This window comes from Salvelinus fontinalis, chromosome 1 (assembly GCF_029448725.1).
Source record: "Salvelinus fontinalis isolate EN_2023a chromosome 1, ASM2944872v1, whole genome shotgun sequence".
Taxonomy (NCBI): Eukaryota; Metazoa; Chordata; class Actinopteri; order Salmoniformes; family Salmonidae; genus Salvelinus; species Salvelinus fontinalis.
Window position 1 is genome coordinate 26,088,993 of NC_074665.1, and position 19,531 is coordinate 26,108,523.

General features: G+C 42.9%; 1 pseudogene; it reads right to left on the bottom strand.

Annotated features, from left to right (window-relative positions):
* Nucleotides 1-19,531, bottom strand: part of LOC129855806 (tetratricopeptide repeat protein 27-like) — a 148,362-nt pseudogene that overhangs the window by 53,902 nt on the left and 74,929 nt on the right.

Genomic DNA, 19,531 nt, shown 5'->3' on the forward strand with positions numbered 1-19,531 from the left:
CAGCCAATGAAAGGCTTGATCGTGATAAACAAAACCCAGTCGGATCCCCATGAGCCCAGCTTACAGCTTCCTCACAGAAGTCGCCCAAGTTGCTTATTGGAGCAGGACGGGGTTAATAATTCCTGCGCCGACATGAAACAACTCAACACATAACATATTTCCTCCACATTTTCCCCACATCAGCAGCCAAGGAGATTTTAAGTCAAAACATCACCGTGAGGGAGAAAAAATTGAAACAAAGGGAGGGCAAACTATTTTATTTTCTCCATTCCCTCCAACTCTCAGTCATTGGTGCGTGTGAGCCGCCTGTCAACCCTCGCTCTGATGTGTCTCTCTTTGGGTTCTGGCGTTCTGGGAGAAACGGTGATGGAGCATGTCTGTCTCACAGGGGATTAGGGCTGGGTGGAGATGGGCTTGGTGTTAGTGGTGGGATCATTGAGTGATTGACGTCTTCCTTGCACAGTGATGGACAGGTGACTCCCCCACCCCCCTAGATGACCGAACCGCCCCCGCCTGTCACACGGCTCTCGCTAGAGGGCTCCCTCAGCTGTTTCGCCCCCCTACAGGTCCTGTCTGTCAAATCAGGTTTCGGGATAAGAGTGCAGAGCTCCGTGTGCAAACATTTTAGGAGGGGAAGCTAGGGAGATTGAAACCAGACTTTCACTTTCCTTTATGTCACAAAACCATTGGGCAGCACTAGTGTCTGGCTGCTTTAAGAGTCTCCTGTTCTATACCAGACGTCGGACCGTCTTATACCAGGCCCCAACCTCCTGCTTTATGACTCTGACCTCGTCTGTCTACGACTGACAGCTCACTGCACACCTGGAGAACTGAAGCTGGGGCTGGATAGAGCAACAGGCACACACAACATGATGTCATCCCCATCAGTTTAAAGCAGCCCTGAGAAGAGCATCAATTATTCCCAGATCATACATCTGTGCATGACCAAGTATAAGTATGTCAGAGAGACTGTATGCAAAAAAAAGGGGTGTGGAAACATTGGTAAAGGAGAAGAGAGGAGGGTGGGCTGGTTTCACAGACAGACACCAATGACAAATATCCTAAACGGGTACAGGAACCCCGGCACAGGGGGAGCGTGTCTGTCCTCTGGTGAGTTATTTCAAAGGCCCCTGTGCTTTCGCAGACAGCTCAGTGGGAATACTGATTTGGCTGTGTGGATTTCAGACGGCATGCAGCACATGTTCTTGCAGACTGTTGTGCTAATGATGTGACATATGTGACCTACAGAAAATGTAAATCCAGGTTTGGAATTTATATAATTGTGCATGTACGCCCTGGAAATGGTATGATGCCAAGTGCCTTCACTTGACAGATCAGCATTAACGGCCTTATAAATAATATAGGCTGATTCTGTGCATTCATGTACAGTATCAGACTTGATATTGTGAGCTACCAATAGTGTCGTACACCATCAGTGTGTCAGAGTACCTCGTAGAATCAAAACTCGTGTGACCTCTCATCTTTTACCTGTGTCTGCATCATGGGCCCCCTCCACCCGTCGAGAGCTCCCACTCTCGAGGTTGGTCCTTAGACACAGCGCCGTCACCACAGCCCAGAACTTGGGCTGAGATAGTATGCACTGCATGGAGAGGGTAGAAAGACCAGTAAGGACATGGAGATTCAAGACACTCACTTTCATTTCATCATAGACCAATAGGGACATCAATCTCAGATAAAAGGGATAGTCAGGTCTCTCAGATAGTGATGACAAAATACAGTAGAGGGTACAGAAATATGTAGCTATGAGTTTGACATCTTCAACATGGAAACTCAATCTACTCTATAGAGCCGAGGAAAGCATAAGAACCAGTAAATTAGGACGCTCTTATGACAAAATCGGGATGAGAATCAAGCTACTGGAAAGCCCGTATAGTACAGCTTATATAACTTAATTAGGCCCTCTAACTCCAACCAGGTCCACGCTGATGGTGGAGTGTAGACAGTCCTGGAGCTTCACATGCGAGTGTGTGTGTGTGTGGGGGGGGGGGGGGGGGGGGGTGTTTTGTGTGAGCAAGGACAGAAGAGGTGAGTCCTACTTCCTGTCTGCCGTAGGAAGCACATTACTCACTGTGGAGTCAGAGGCGACCCCTCCCTGCCAGAGTGTCAGTAAAATTTGTCTCTCAGGACCAAGGTCACGCCTACTGATTGACACATATATGGCCGACCTTATCACAGATGGACTTGGTTGCATACTTGGAGACATGTAGTAGGAATATGAGACCACTAGTGGCCAGCGGCTGACTCAGTGGGAGGCGGTGTGTAAATGTAGAGATCAGGTTCTGGTGCTGTTCGCCCAGCCGATGTCCCCCTCCACGCAGGAGGAGAGATGGGTAGGGAGCTAGCAGACAGTCTGGGTGTGTCCCGTACTGTACACTGAAGCCCCCGGGAACCTCAGAGAGCAGTGTTTGCACAGGGCCCTCAGGGAAGGGGTCCACTTCTTGCGGACGAGTGAAGCAGGAGGTGCTACTGAGACCTCTGGTCACTGTCCTCCATGATGACTGGTTTATAGACACCTGTATGGTTTGGGTCTGACTGGACACATTGGAGAGTGGTGGAGACTATTCCATTGGCAAGCAAAGCCATTTAGGAAAACAACAAGGAAAGCACTATTCTGCTACAAAACAGTCAAGCACTGATCCCATTTCTTCACAATGAGACTGCTGCTACTCGCTGTTTATCATCTATGCATAGTCACTTCACCCCCACCTACATGTACAAATTACATCAACTAACCTGCACCCCCGCACACTGACTCGGTACCGGTGCCCCCTGTATACAGCCTCGTTATTGTTATTCTTATTATGTTACTTTCTATTTTAGTCTGCTTGGTAAATATTTTTCTTAACTCTTCTTGAACTGCACTGTTGGTTAAGTGCTTGTAAGTTAGCATTTCACGGTAAAGTCTACACTTGTTGTATTCGGCGCATGTGACAAATAGAGTTTGATTTGAGTTTAGCAAACATGTTTCTGCATCTATACTACAAGGCTGCCTTACCTTAGTGTTTATTCAAGAAAAGACATCCTAACACACTTGACAAATAAATAGCTGAGAACCCCACCACCTCAGAGCAATATAATGCAGTCTGGTTTATAAGGAGGTTGTGTATGTGAAATATTGAATACTATCACTGGTAACAAATCATCATATGGGGAACAAATTGACAAAAACAAACCAAATCAATAAAAAAATATCAAGGAATTCCTTGCCATTGATTTCTGCTTACTGGGGAGTTGTCTATATTACAGCTCCGTTCTCCCTCCCCTAACATTCACCTTTGTGAGAGTCAAGACAAATAGTTTGAGGACGCAAAGAGGAGCACAAGTCAGAGTTGAAAAGAGAAGGGAAAAGATGGCATGAAAGGAAAGAGAAAGATGGTAAGGCTTAGGGTGTCATTTTTCCAATACCTTCCTTTGTCTTTGCTTCACAATTTCAAGGATAACTGTTTAGAGAACATAAACAATTCTGTGCTCGACTCTACAACTTGTAATAACCTTTCAGGAAAGGAGCAGATCAGTAAGTTTCACACGGAAACATTGTGTGACGAGCTTTGGGTTACATATTTAGCCGCAAAGGCAATGGATATTTTGTCTCTTTCACTAGCTCACTTCCTCTGAGCAGAGTCAACATGTGTTCTCCCCTGGCTATCCTGTCTGGCCTGTGGGCCATGTCTAAACATGAGACCTGATAGAAATCAGCCAAATTAGTAGCAAACTAATGCAGTGGCCTGGGATAGAAACTGAAGTCAACATGACCAGCGGTTCCCAACCCTTTTCCATTCCGGGGACCACCAAATCACTGTCAAAAGCTCCCGAGGACCACCACTTGCGGATTCGTGATTTTATAACATAAAATATATCTTGGCGGTCAAATGTATTCAATTTCAGCAGTGAATGTAAGAAATTAAAGGCCTATTATTATTCTAAACAATTTGCATTGTGAAAAATCATGTACAACAATACCATTAATACTCCCAACTGTTATTATATTTGTAAGAAAAAAAGATCTCACGTAACCAGAGCCGATGGGCTGAACAGCACAGTAGTCTGATGTATGGAAAACAGAAGCTATGAAATATAATTATCACCCCATCAGTATGGTGGTGTACTGACAGGGGGACAGAGATTGCCTTGGAGGATGAAGTTAGAACACAGCCCTCATGGGACGCCTCCCCCTCTCTCTTTGTCTTTCCCGACTTCCGTGCCAAGTTACGAGATGACTATCAAAGCGACTTCCTCTTATGGGGCCAGAGAGAAAATAATAATTTAAGATGGAATCACCCTCCTCCCACATTGTCCCCCCCCCTCCACTCGCCTCATACCAAATGTCACTATGGCAACCCGGGCGGACTAGGGAACGGTATTTAGCAAAACAGACCCTATCTTGCCCAAGGCCCAGTCAGGATTTCGCTGCAGACTGTCTTTTTTGAGTTAGGTGATGTAATAAGTCAGGCTGACACATCTGTGTAGATAGATAAGGGGAAAAAAACGATCTGGATTTTTAAAAATTTAACTAACTTATCAATGGAAATCCTATTTCCAGCCCTAGATGATAACTCCCACGGATTTGCTGACATCAGGAAAACACTTTTGAAACTGACGTAAAGAGATGTCTCTGTCTCTCTTTCTCTGTGTGTGTGGCTCTAAAGAACAGTTGACAAAAAGAAACATCCGGCAAACTCAAACGGAAGCTCTACCCATTGCAGAATCACTACTGTGGAATGGGATCATAACCACACCCTAAATCTTACATCTTAACACGCTTTCTTCTTTAGAGTTCCCCCAAAACCAAGGTAGGAGCGAGATAAGATCGGTACTTTTGAAAGCTTTCAATATATGTATATGTTGGTTGATAAAAGCTGAGATAAAAAGGGACCAAGTTATCTAGCCACACCAACTGTTCCTTTTGGAAAGGAGACTACTACAGTATGATTTTTTCCCCCCTCTTTCCCTTTGTTCAACCTAAGATCAGACAAACAAGGTGAGCTTCGTCTCCATTGACTCATCTCAGATAAGGATTTCATACTAATATCAAAACCTAAGATTCTGAGATCTCCAGAATGGAGGGAACTTGCATTGACACGACTAAGATTGGGATCTTATTGCTAGCTTGGTGGAATGTGGCCATTATGAAGAGGCCTTTTCCCCCTTACCATCTTTGTGCAATCTCCATACTCGCAGGCTTCTAAACTCATCAGTCAGCAGTACAGTAATATGGAGAGGGGAGAGTAAGGTCAGCCATTATTCCTCCCAAACACTGGTTCACTAGTGTTATTAACCCTCAATGACCTTCTCACACAATATATTTAAAAAAATGAAACCATAACATCTTGGTAACGGTATCAGAAACACCTGTGAAACGGCACAGTACTTTACATAAAACTGGTTAGCTGCCTGAAATGCTTCTAAAACATTTTGGCCAGCATGATTGGTAGAAAATAGTCTATTTTGAATAGTATGTTTGCCATACATTTGATTTATATAATAAGAGTTGCTTCTCCAATTAAAATCCATCACATTAAGATGACATTCAGCAATTAACAAATATGCAGGAAAAAAGCAGCATGAAGTATGAGGTTGTGTACGAGGTTCACATGATCCCGAATGTGTTTGTAAATGCTAAACGAGTCACGATGGAACTCAAATGGGACATTAGCGCAACAGTAAATTATCATCATTATGTAGTCATTCCGCTAGAAGGTAGTAACAACATTAATCATTGTCCTGAGTTAAAGTGCAATGGCAAACTGATTTAGATGGTGAGGCAGTGCCATTTCAAATGAATATCCAGCCGTGTTTAATTGGCTGGGCTTGCTTGGCCAACTGCGTCACACTATAGCACCTGTCTGCAAACTCCGGAGATGAAAATCCTGGTGGAGCAGCAGGCCAGAGCCCCAGGCCCATTGGGGAGACTGTCGAGGAGCTCAAAGCGCTTAACAGAGTGGCCTTGCTCAGCGGCATGCGTTGAGTCATTTATTACCTTAATTAAAACCTTTTCAAAAGCAGTTCTAACACCGCAGCTGGCTGCATGGTACTGATTTGCCTCCTAGCAGCAGAAAGGTAGGTCAAGAAAACAGACCCTGGTTTATAGGTGTGACAGCAATTCAGACAGCCTATGGGAAGTAGGGAGTCTGTTTGAGAAATGGTTGAAAATAACTTGGGAAGGTCCATTTTAATATTGGTCGGTCTAATTATTTGGGTCATTAAAGTCAAAAGGGGAATTTCAATAGGCTCCAATGGCAAACAGAGAGCAATAAAAGCATACTATAAAAACAGCATTTGTTTTTATTAAGATATTTATGAAGATAAAAATGGCAAAACAAAATGGTAATCCAGATAAATACATTGCCATTACAGACAACTCCAAATACAGCACATTCAAGTTCACCTTCAAAACCCCAAACTTAGTGAACTGCTGTGAGTATTTACAAACATCAAAGGCAAGTTCAGTTATTGGCTAATGACTGAGAATTCCAAATGTTCCCATAAAATCCTCTACTTGTATTGGCCCTAAAGACTTGGAGGTTGGCTATGCATGAGCATGGAACATTTCTCAATCCAATCCCTGACACTGTTCAGCAGTCTCAAATATACTGTAACCACGATGCTTTCGTGTCTGTAATGAAAATAACAATGATGGATGCCATTTTTTCACTGGACCTCAAAGCGCTTTACATTGTAAGGGAGGAGAACTCATCTCTTCCATCAACAAATGAGCAGCATCCACCCATCTGAGTGATGCGCTGCACTTTTGGTCAAATTTGGGCCAGAATGCTCACAACAAGTCAGCCATATAAAGAGGGAATGAGCACACTAAATGGTCAGATATATAGGAGGACAGTTGTACTTTTCAATTGGAGACTTTCTTGCACTAATTTGAGATAAAGTTGAGCTTCAGCTGAGCCGATGGGGCAGGGGCAAAGTGTGTGCACATCCTAACACAGAGCAGATTAGCGAGCACACGCCAGAGCTACTCTGAATTAATAATCAGACATTAGCTCATAGCCATTGCGTCTTTATCATCAAATTTCACTGGCAGCAGCGAGAGCGACAACCCACACATTCCGCAAAGCTTAGAAGTCTCTCTCTGCTCTCTCATTTCATTTTTTCTTTAAGAATAATTTATATAAACGGCAAATAAAATAAAGACAACACATCATAAGACACTTCATGAGAAAATTGGGAAATTACTTTGTTGTTGTCCTGTATAAAAAAAAAAATTCGAAAGGAAGAATAACTGACCATACAGTAAGTAAATAAAAACAGATCATTTTGAAGGGGGCAGGTACATCTTAAGGTTCAGCAAATGGTAAAAAGGTATTGGAAAGATGTGGGTCTGTGAAGAAAAATACATGAGGGTGTGTAATAACAGATCATCTCTATTAAGTCTATGACTACACCCTTCAACCACTGAGGATGGCATGACAATCTAATGCAATCAGCCATGCAGTCTTGATCCTGACTACAAAAATAACCCTCCCATCTTTTTTTGTGTGAAGCTTGACCTTCTAAGACTCATTTAGCTCAGACGCCACAATCACAAGCGGGTGACAACAATTTCAGGCTAAAATTGCAGTTCTCTGATTAGTCGTCGAAACATTTTGTGGTCCCACGAATGTGCCGCAAAACGAACTACAAGTGACGGCAGCTTTTCATTCCTGATTTATGTTCAACTAGTTTACAGAAAAGTAAGGGCAGGTTTTAGGGCAGGTTTAAAGGAGGACAAATCAGAGGTGGAGATGGCCTCAGTGCTGTGCTGACTGGAGGACATATCTGTCTCAGTCTAGGAGTTTAGGGTATGTCAGCAGCCGACTGCCAGACAACCTGAGTGTCTCATTCGGAGACAAGGCAGCTTTCACACTCCAATCGCCCCTCACAACGTCCTGGCTCACACCGAGGAGGATACGCTTTGTTCTGCTTAAGTTATCGCCAGGGCATGAGGGGGAGGAATAATCTGATTTGACGTGCTGGGCATTGTGATCAAAACCAAGGCAACACGCAAAATCAATGCACAGAGGAAATTTTACCTCCTCGATGGGTCATGTGGTGTGCTCTGAGCCTATCAAAGTTGTTCGATTTGACACAAGTGGCAGTGCAACCAGTGTCAGAGGAAAAACTGAGTAAACCACTGAGTTACATCTTAAAGGTTTCTAATGCATATAGAGACTGAGTAGCCTAATCCACATTTTTGATAAAAACAATAGCAGAGTTTGAGAAATGAAACGCGCAAATATACTTGCTTCATACACCAACAACTGTATCTGCTAATAATCTTTGAAAACCACTTTAAACTATATTTAAATAAATGTCTAAATATACATGAAAAGCCAGCTCTGGTTAAGACATCAGCCTGGAGCGGACTGGGGAGATTTACGGCGGAACAGCCACAAACTCCAGGGCAATAAATTAACCTCTGTGACCGTTCTTGCTTTTTTTCTCTGACAGACGTGAGCTTTCCAAATAGATTTCAGAGATTTTCCCCCCTTGAGTGAAGCCTAAGCTGGCCCTTGACATTGCAGAACATTCTTCACCTCATTCCTGGAACGTGAGCCAGCGCAAAGACATCAGTGGTTTGTGACAGAGGTAAGCAGCTCACTGGCATTCAGACATGCGTGCACCCAGACTAGTGACACTCATCCTCAGGTAAGAAACGTATACTTCAATACACAGAGAGGTGCACTAACTGAGCTATCGGCAATATTCCAATTTATATAATGCCATATGTACATTTTTGTGAACACAAGTAATTACGATCCATTTGATCACCACAAATTGGGTTCAACTAAAGCATGGTAGTCTTGGCACACTGGTTACTGTATCCTGTTAAAGGATTCGTTTACTGGTCACAAACACAGATTTTTGGAGTGTAGAGCTTGGTGTTAACAGTACCCTTATATGAGTGTTCCAGACAACCATCAGGAAGGTGACATAAGTAGAGTGCCGATGAAGAAGACCAGACATGTGACAACCATCTAACCAGCCTGCAGATTCCTGGATCCACATGTAGGCTGGGAAGATGCCTGCTCACACAGCTAGCAGAGGCTCTGGGGAGTCCAGCAACACTCAGCAACAGTGAGATGACTGGTGCCAGCCCATTGTTTCAGCTGAACTAAAGGCTGGATGGACATCAACTCCAAGCTGATGGAGTGAGCTTTTGATTTGAATTTTTGAAGAACAGCACAGGAGGGGATGGCTGCCGTTTTACAGGCTCCTAACCAATTGATATTTTATTTTTGCATTGTTTGTAACATATTTTGAATATAACGTTGATGCTACCGTCTCTTATGACCGAAAAGAGCTTCTGGATATCAGAACAACGATTACACACCTCAAATGTTTTCTTTAATGAGTCTAACGAAGGATTTAATGTTGCTCCCAGACAAGGCCCAAATCCCCATAAAGAAAAGAACGAACTATAGGGGGCGAAAGATCAGGGTGCCTTGTTGGAATTCGTCAGTGCCTCTACCATCCATTCTATTGGCCAACGTGCAACCACTGGAGAATAAACTGGATGAGCTCTGTTTGAGACTATCCTACCAACAGGATATTAAAAACTGTAAAATCTTATGTTTCACCGAGTCGTGGCTGAAAACAACACGGATAATATACAGTTGGCTCTGTTTTCCGTGCATCGGCAGGACAGAACAGCTACATCTGGTAAGACTAGGCATGGGGGTGTGTCTATTAGTCAATAACTGCTCGTTTGAGATGTCTAATATTAAGGTAGTCTCGAGGTATTGCTGGACTAAGGTAGAGTATCTCATTCTAAGCTGTCGACCACACTACCTACCAAAAGAGTTCATCTATAATTTTCTGTCTACCACCACAAACCGACGCTGGCACTAAGACCGCACTCAACGAGCTGTATAAGGCCATAAGCAAACAAGAAAATGCTCATTCAGGAGTTTTACTTCATTTCTACCAGCATGTCATATGTGCAACCAGAGAGGAGAAAAAAAAAAAAAAAAAAAAAAAAATTATATATATATATATATATATATATATATATATATATATATATATATATATATATATATATATATATATATATATTAATATATAAACTAGACCTTTACTCCACACACAGAGACGGGTAAAAAAGCTATCCCTCGCCCTCCATTTGAAAATTCTGACCATAATTATATTATCCTGATTCCTGCTCACAAGCAAAAACGAAAGCGGGAAGTACCAGTGACACGCTCAATAGGTAAGTGGTCGGATGAAGGGGATGCTATGCTACAGCACTGTTTTGCTAGTACAGACTGGAATATGTTCCAGCTTCATCAATAAGTGCATCGACGACGACGTCGTCCCCACAGTGACCGTATGTATATATACCAACCAGAAGCCATGGATTACAGGCAACATCCGCAATGAGCTAAAGGCTAGACAATATACAGTTGGCTGAGTTTTCCGCGCATCGGCAGGACAGAACAGCTAGAACAGCTACGTCTGGTAAGACGTGTGTTTTTGTCAATTACAACTGGTGCGTGATGTCTAATACTAAGGAAGTCTTGAGGTATTGCTCGCCTGAAGTAGAGGACCTCCTCATGATAAGCTGTAGATCATACTATCTACCAAGAGACTTTTTATCTATATTTTTCGTAGACGTCTCTTTACCATCACAAACAGTTCCTGGCAGTAAGACCGCACTCAACGGTCAAACTTAAATCCATTTTTTACCTAAAACCTAAAGCAGGAAGTACGTACATATCCCAACCAGAAGTCATGGATTACAGGCGACATCGGCACTGAGCTAAAGGCTAGAGTTGCTGATTTCAAGGAGCGGGACACTAATCCGGAAGTTTATAAGAAATCCCACTATGCCCTCAGACGAACCATCAAACAGGCAAAGCGTCAATACAGGAATAAGATTGAATCCTTCTACACCGGCTCTGATGCTCTTCGGGTGTGGCATGGCTTGCAAACTATTACGGACTACAAAGGGAACCCCATCCGCAAGCTGCCCAGTGACGCAAGCCTACCAGACAAGCTAAATGCCTTTTATGCTCGCTTCGAGGCAAGTAACACTGAAGCACGCATGAGAGCACCAGCTGTTCCGTACAACTGTGTGATCAGGCTCTCCGTAGCATATGTGAGCATGACCTTTAAACAGGTCAACATTCACAAGGCCAGACGGATTACCAGGACATGTACTCCAAGCATGCGTGGACCAACTGGCAAGTGTCTTCACTGACATTTTCAACCTCTTGCTGACCGAGTCTGTAATACCTACATGTTTCACGCAGACCACCATAGTCCCTGTGCTCAAGAACACTAAGGTAACCTGCCTAAATGACGACCACCCCGTAGCAACCACGTCAGTATCCATGAAGTGTTTTGAAAGGCTGGTCATTGCTCACATCAACACCATTATCCCGGAAACACTAGACCCATTCCAATTCACATACCGCCCCAACAGATGCACAGAAGATGTAATCAGAATTGCAGTCCACGCCTCCCGGGTGGCGCAGTGGTCTAGGGCACTGCATCGCAGCGCTAGCTGCGCCACCAGAGTCTCTGGGTTCGCGCCCAGGCTCTGTCGCAGCCGGCCGCGACCGGGAGGTCCGTGGGGCGACGCACAATTGGCCTAGCGTCGTCCGGGTTAGGGAGGGTTTGGCCGGTAGGGATATCCTTGTCTCATCGCGCTCCAGCTACTCCTGTGGCGGGCCGGGCGCAGTGCGTGCTAACCGAGGGGGCCAGGTGCACGGTGTTTCCTCCGACACATTGGTGTGGCTGGCTTCCGGGTTGGAGGCGCGCTGTGTTAAGAAGCAGTGCGGCTTGGTTGGGTTGTGCTTCGGAGGACGCATGGCTTTCAAACTTCGTCTCTCCCGAGCCCGTACGGGAGTTGTAGCGATGAGACAAGATAGTAATTAGTAGCGATTGTATACCACAAAAATTGGGGAGAAAAGGGGGTAAAATTTATTTTTTTTAAAAGGAGAAAAAAAAGAACTGCAGTCCACACTGCCCTTTCCCACCTGGACAAAAGGACTACAGCTGACTACAGCTTAGCGTTCAACACCAAAGTGACCACAAAGCTCATCACTAAGCAAAGGACCCTGGGACTAAACACCTCCCTCTGCAACTGGATCCTGGACTTCCTGACGGGCCGCCCCCAGGTGGTAAGGGTAGGTGACAACACATCTACCACGCTGATCCTCAACTCTCCTGTACTCCCTGTTCACCCACGACTGCATGGCCAAGCACAACTCCAACATTAAGTTTACTGATTACACAACGGTGGTAGGCTTGATCCCCGACAATGATGAGACAGCCTATAGTGAGGAGGTCAGAGACCTGGCAGTGTGGTGCCAGGAACACAACCTCTTCCTCAACGTGAGCAAGACAAAGGAGATGATCGTGGACTACGGGAAAAGGAGGGTCAAACCTGTCCTCATTTACATCGACGGGACAGTAGTGGGAGCTTCAAGATCCTTGGTGTCCACATCACCAACAAACTACCATGGTCCAAACTAACCAAGAGAGCTGTAAAGAAACAGAAAGAGCATGGTTTCAAACTTTAGTACCCAGTACCTACATTTGAATATAAAAACAGATTTTATCAACAACAAAAAAACGATGCTACATTTTATCTCTGGGACCCTCAGGATGACAAATCAGAGCAAGATTACATTTACATTACATTTACATTATTTAGCAGACGCTCTTATCCAGAGCGACTTACAAATTGGAAAGTTCATACATATTCATCCTGGTCCCCCCGTGGGAATAGAACCCACAACCCTGGCGTTGCAAGCGCCATGCTCTACCAACTGAGCCACACGGGACATGATTACTGAATGTAAGTATATTATTTACCTTCAGAGGTGAATGTATCAAACCAAATGCCGTGATAAAAGTTGTTGCACACTCTCCTCAAACAATAGCATGGTATTTTTTCACTGTAATAGCTACTGTGAATTGGACAGTGCGGTTAGATTAACAAGAATTTAACATTTCTGCACATATAAGATGTGTCCCGGTATAGGGACACACCAAAGTATACAAAAACAATGGAAAACAGGTCAGGAACGTGACAATGCTACCATATACGAATTGAGTGTATGCAAACTTCTGCCCCACTGGGAATGTGATGAAAGAAATAAAAGCTGAAATAAATCATTCTCTACTATTATTCTGACATTTCACATTCTTAAAATAAAGTGGTGATCCTAACTGACCTAAAACAGGGAATTTTTACTAGGATTAAATGTCAGGAATTGTGAAAAACTGAGTTGAAATGTATTTGGCTAAGGTGTATGTAAACTTCCGCCTTCAACTGTTCTCATGGTAGTATATGTGAGTTTCTCTTTAAAACAATCCTCCGGCTTTGTACACAGCTAATAGCTAACGTTAGCCAAAGCAAGCTGGCTAGCTACTGATAGTGCAACCCTAAGTAACAGTACAGATGAAGATGAAAAATGATCAGGCCTACTGTACATCGTACTGTAGAAATTATTATTGAAAACAAGTCTAGGTTGGAACCGTTGCTGTTAAAATAGAAGTCATGTTTATTCTGAACTGGAATAAACTGATTGAAGCAAGATACTTTTTGAGGCAAACACATTCACACAGTTCTGGGTTGCTCATCTAGAGCAGGAAGCGGTCTCCTGTCTGACTGAGAAAGCAGTAGATGTTCTGGTCCAGTTTGGCACCACATACCTTTGTCAGTCAGGGTTCTCAACTCTGGATTACTGAAGAAATAAGTACAGAAACAGTCTCAATGCTGAGCATGACCTCAGTGTTGCACTGTCAAAAACTGATCTCAGAACAGACATGCTTGTTGAAAACCAGCCACACACAGACCTCTCATTAGGACTGTGGGTGTGTTTTCTGGTCTACATCCGTGTGATTGTTTTTTGAAATATTTTTATTTATTTAAATTGAACCTTTTTTTAACTAGGCAAGTCAGTTAAGAACAAATTCTTATTTACAACGACGGCCAAACCTGGACAACGCGGCGCACAATGCCCTAGGGGACTCCCAATCACGGCCGGATGTGATACAGCCTGGATCAATCAGTTGTGACTTCTATTTTAACAGCAACAGCTCCAACCTAGACTTTCTTTTGACAATACTTTCTACAGTAAGATGCCTGACACGCAGGCCTGGTCATTTTTCATCTGTACTGTTACTTAGGGTTGCACTATCATGCGTGTCTGTTCTGTTATGCATCTGTGTGATGTGATCAATCAGTTTGTTCCAGTTCAGAATGAAAATTATTTATTGAATTTTAACAGCAACAATTAGAACCTAGACAGATATGTAAGAGTGTTTAATGGGTGAAAATAAACATGAATAGCTATTTATATGGCAATTTAATTGTTATTTGTTTTTATCTATATTGCATTTGTTTTAGGCATAACGGCAATGAAATGTACCAATATGTACATATAGTTGCATATGTTTCTAAGCTTGGGTCCCAGGAAAACACAATTTCTAATTTGGGTCCTAGGCTGAAAAAGTTTAAGAACCTCTGCCGTAGATGATAACTCTATTTTCTTTAAACTGCATTGTTGGTTAAGGGCTTGTAAGTAAGCATTTTGCGGTAAGGTCTACTACACTTGTATTCAGCGCATGTGACAAACAGCGTTTGATTTTGAATTAACTTCACAAAATGCAAGACCATTTGATAAATTAATCATGTAACAATGGTAAAAAAAAAAAATCTACATAGCTCTGCTCATTTCACTGACAAAATAAGGGAACATTTATTCTAGACAGCCACATTGTCCAAAAGATGGGCCATTTCAAGAGGAGAGTGAAACAGTATTTAACATTTTAAGTATGGCAGTTGTCCTGGTTAAACGCCATGTAAACAACATGAAAACAAATGTTAAAACTCCCTACAACACAGAGGAAAGAGCAGCTATGTGGTGTACCAACTGTTTTGGTTTTGTTGTTCACGTCTCTAATGTTTAGAGAACAAGTGTTGGTTTCTTTTCTAGAGCATCATCTCCCAACAGCTTGTATAGTTTCTAACAAGCTTGTATTGATCCCTCAAATTGAACAAGCATTTGGTTTGAAAATGCTCAAGCGTATAAAACAGATACATCTGGACAGTGGGGTGGCCCATCAATCACTCAGTCAGGAAGGGACGGTCCAATGGGAGGAAAAATACTCATTTAGCTGTTTTCCTTCAACTCCTCACCGGTCCCTCAACACTTCAAGGAAGTCAACCCATAACCCTATAAAAAAGGATGCCGTTACGTCCACACCCCCAGACACCCATTATCAACCACTTTCATCGCTGACCAGAACTGTGGTCCTGCAGTTAGAGTAGATATACTCTAAACCACTACCACCTGCTCCCCCACCCACTTACCCTAAGTCATCCTCAAGATTATTAAGACAACAAAAGCAAGAACAGACATGAGCTGTGTTCGAATACCCATACTAACTTATTGTATACTACATACTTAATGAGTATATACAACTAACTATTAGTTAATTTTAGTATACTGTACACGAAACAGTATCCTTTCAGTTGAGCGTACTAGCTTTTCGCCGGTCTACCGGAAGTTGATGCTGTTGCTATGCAACCTATTGCTATCTAGTTAGCATAACACATGACTAGTTAGATATTTTACGACTTCGGATGTGTTCTTCAATTCAATCTGGAGTGCCAGAGTGCGTTCGTAAATTCAATTTACGAAAGCACCCGAATGTCCATTGTGAACGCACAACAACTATACCATTTAGCTAAGCATGACGGGAATAATCAAGTCAATAAACGTTGGGTAGTTAGTTAGATAACTTATAGTTAATATACTGGCAAGTTTGATGTATAAGTAGCCAACTGACGTTAGGTAGCTAGCTGACATACCGGTACATACGGCTGTAATTATATGCTATGTGATTCGTAAGGCCAGCGTAGCTAGCAAATTGTCAGTCAACATAACGTGTAAGGTTACTGCAAAAGTAATTACTTTATTACAATGCTCAACATTTTGATAACATCTGTCATAATTAGTTAAATGAATTTGTATCTGCTATCTTTGGACTTATGCTAAATATTTCCCACCATTTTCATCAAATCTGAAAACGATGTAAAGCCACGCCTATTTAATGAAGAATTGCATTATGGACCCTAAAGTAAGGAAATAGTGTCCTCTGTGTGTATACTTCATATTTTGAATAATTTTGTATGACATCCGGGAATTTTTGGCATACTAACTATATCCATACTATGACCAATAAGCATACTATATACTCAATTCCCGTCACAAACAGTACGGTTAAAGGGGGTAGAATGAGTACTCGAACACAACTATGGTCTTTCAAGTCCCATAGGCATGATGAGTGCCATTGAAAATGAGCGAGCAATCACTTAGCACTTACTGAGTTGAACCTCTGACAGTTCCCCCCAAAAAACTGTTCACTATTTGAAATGCAATGGCATTCTGAAATGCTGCCTTTGGATGTCATTAACCTTTTGAAAAAATGTGAAGAATCCAATAGCAATTCAAAGTTAATTATCTCCATAGCCTTGACATTTCATTTACCAAAAGCACAAATAAATGGCTGTGGCCTATTGAGGTTCACAAATGCAGCTTTGGGCTTTTAGCACGAGTAAATACTTCCCCATGCTTTTCAACATCTCACTGTAGGGCTGTGTGGTAAATACAGATGTCTTCATCCTGAGATGGAGGATGCTACCGCCTAACTCACTTTCTCAACTATTAATTAGTACTCCCACCTCTCTCTCTCTCCCCTTGCTCAACCCTCCGCAACAGACTCGCGTCTGGCTGAGGGTGGGAGCGGTGGAGCGAGAGACAGACCAAATATTTCCTTCAGCAGAAAATAAATTACTTGCACAGAGATGACAATGACAACAGCTTATTTAGGAGAAAATTGCTATTTCCCAGAGGATAGTGCAGGGATCATCAGCGCTTGGTGGATTTTGCTACAAACCCATTTTTGCTCCGATGATATCATATGAAAAGGATATATCAGTCAACGTGTTTCAACAGGACCTCAGGGGCTGAAATGGATATTTGAATCCTTTGTTGACTCTTCTCCAGAACCGGAATCACCAGCCACTGATCTACACCTATGGCGGCTGTACAGCCTATACGCAGTGTGTTTATGTAGACCTACAACTATAATTACCTTTGCCCTATATGTTCATTGTATTCAAGAAACAATGTCTATTTTTTACATCCATCTGTTTTATATTTCATGTAAGCATCACCAAACTGAGCCCGTTGGGAACACACTGCCCTTGGCCTGCCTTTGTTAGTGAGATCAGCCCTAGTGGGGGCGTAAAGAGATTCGGAACAGGGAAACAACCCAATTCAAGAGTGCATGACGTGGCCAGCCATCATTGTTCCAACGGTGTGGGAAAATAAAACATGGGTCCACAGTCCCAAACTTAAAAAAATGATAGGAAATAAATCGCTGACACAAGCAGCTCAGCTTGACAACACACCAATGGGTGGCAGTTCAAGCCCTCAACACCAGAAAGAGACAAGAAGTGCTGACAAGAGAGGAAAAACATGAAAGCTGTCCAGGTGCACAGAGCCAATGTTGGGATCAGTTGACGACGCCAGCCAGGCTATAGACCAGAACATCGAACACGTCACCAGCGTAGTGTAGCAGACCAGGACACACTAACAGTTTACTATCCTCAGATAGGAGGGGAGCTGGAGTAGATGAGATCAAATTTGGAGCAGAGCAGACATTTTGGTGGGAGTGGTGCTCAGGCAGAGGTCTGTTGCATCATTACCTTTTTGGTAATATCGCAATGGGAGGTATCAAATGATGGCGTGGGGACCTCCAATGGTGTAACTACAGACCTCATACTAGCAAAAACTATTTTACACTGAACTTCGTTTGCAAAGAATGTCTTAAGTACTGATAACTCAAGGCTACTGACAGCGCTACTCTTGTTTTCTTAATAGGATAGTGCAGTTTATTGTTCGCTTGCAGCTTATGTTTAAAATAGCTTGGATTCAATTTCAACACAGGCAGTTCATAAGCACTTACCTTAAAATTCAAATGAATGTTAGACATTGTAATCATATGGATGAGTTCACAGAGCAGTGTTCACAGACATTTCTGCAGACCCTACAAAGCTTTGTCAAAAATGGAAAACGTCTACGATAATGCATACCGGCTCAACCAGCTCCACACTTAGTTTAAGAATACTTCCTCATCATATAGCACGAGGAATTATGAGCAGTTCCATTTACCGGCAGACATTTTAATTCTGAACCCTACAAAATTACCATAAAAAAAAAAATGTATTTACAGCACTTAACCAGGGCTGTGAAAAAGTTCTCTGGGGTTTAATTTCAGCAGAAGTGCTAGCTCAGCTGTGCTATCGTTTACAATTTCCTCCAGCGCTCCCCTAAAAGTTAATCTAAAAGAGGAGGAAAAAAAGCAGTGTCCCTGGTGAATTATGAATCTCACCTCCCGTCATGCACCAGTGTGCAGGTTATTCTTGGACTCTCTTCACCATAAAATAGGATGTACATTCCATGCATTTAAATACGAGCCAGAGTAAAATGGCAGTGATCGGTCAGTCTTGAGCAACAAAAAGCCATTGATTTCTTATCGAATGGACGTCTAGTGACGGTGGGCTATTCGTTGTGCACTTGTGTATCACCTCCAAACTTACTTTACAGGATTGATTGATGGTAGATCGAGGTGGCTTCAGCCAACACTAATCTTTCATCCCCAGGACTTGGGATATAACACTTTGCTCTTTCTGTTCATTTATGATCAAGCATAGACTTTCTTTTGATGGCGAAGTTGAAGATAATTTGGATAGAAATGTCAAATGCCCTTGAAAAGGTCTAGAGAGGGAGCCGGAGATAGTGACTACTTTTCACCAGGTTTATACATTGGAAGAAAATGTAAATGAAAGTGAGAAGGCTCTTCAATATTTGCCAGGCCAATGTAAACATGCTACTGACGGTAGCACCAGAGCTGTGGGACCCATCCAATCCTCTGACACACCTCCATACCCAGGGTACAGACGCCGAGATATGCCAGCGCACAGTCAAAGGAAGCATATGTTTAAATTCACAGAACTCAGAAAGTTGGTGATTATTTTTCCAGAGAGACTGAGCTTTAACGGCAGAATGAGATTTTGGCCCCTGGTGATGCCAGTCCCAGGTTCAGTCTCAAGAGAATATTCATTTTTTACTTTTTATTTCAATTTCCTGTCTCTCACGTTTCTTCAGCCCAGCACAGTCTTTTCCCTGAATGGACCCTACCCTCACCGAGCTCTTCCAAAGGCTACTCGATCGGCCGGCCAACTAGGCTATCTGATTACTGAACATGACGTCTCTGAAGTGGGGGAACATCTCCGAACAAGCTTATGGGATCTTGACTTGACTTTGGATGTTTTGGCAAATGTTTCTGAGTTACAACAGTGGAAAACCACAGCTGTGAGAAACCGCACCCAGCCCTGTTCTCTGCAGTGCTTAGTATCCATGCACCCACCTGAACCTAGGGCTGCAGTGTGGACTGGTGGGAGAGGGAGGTTAAGAGTTCAGACATTGAG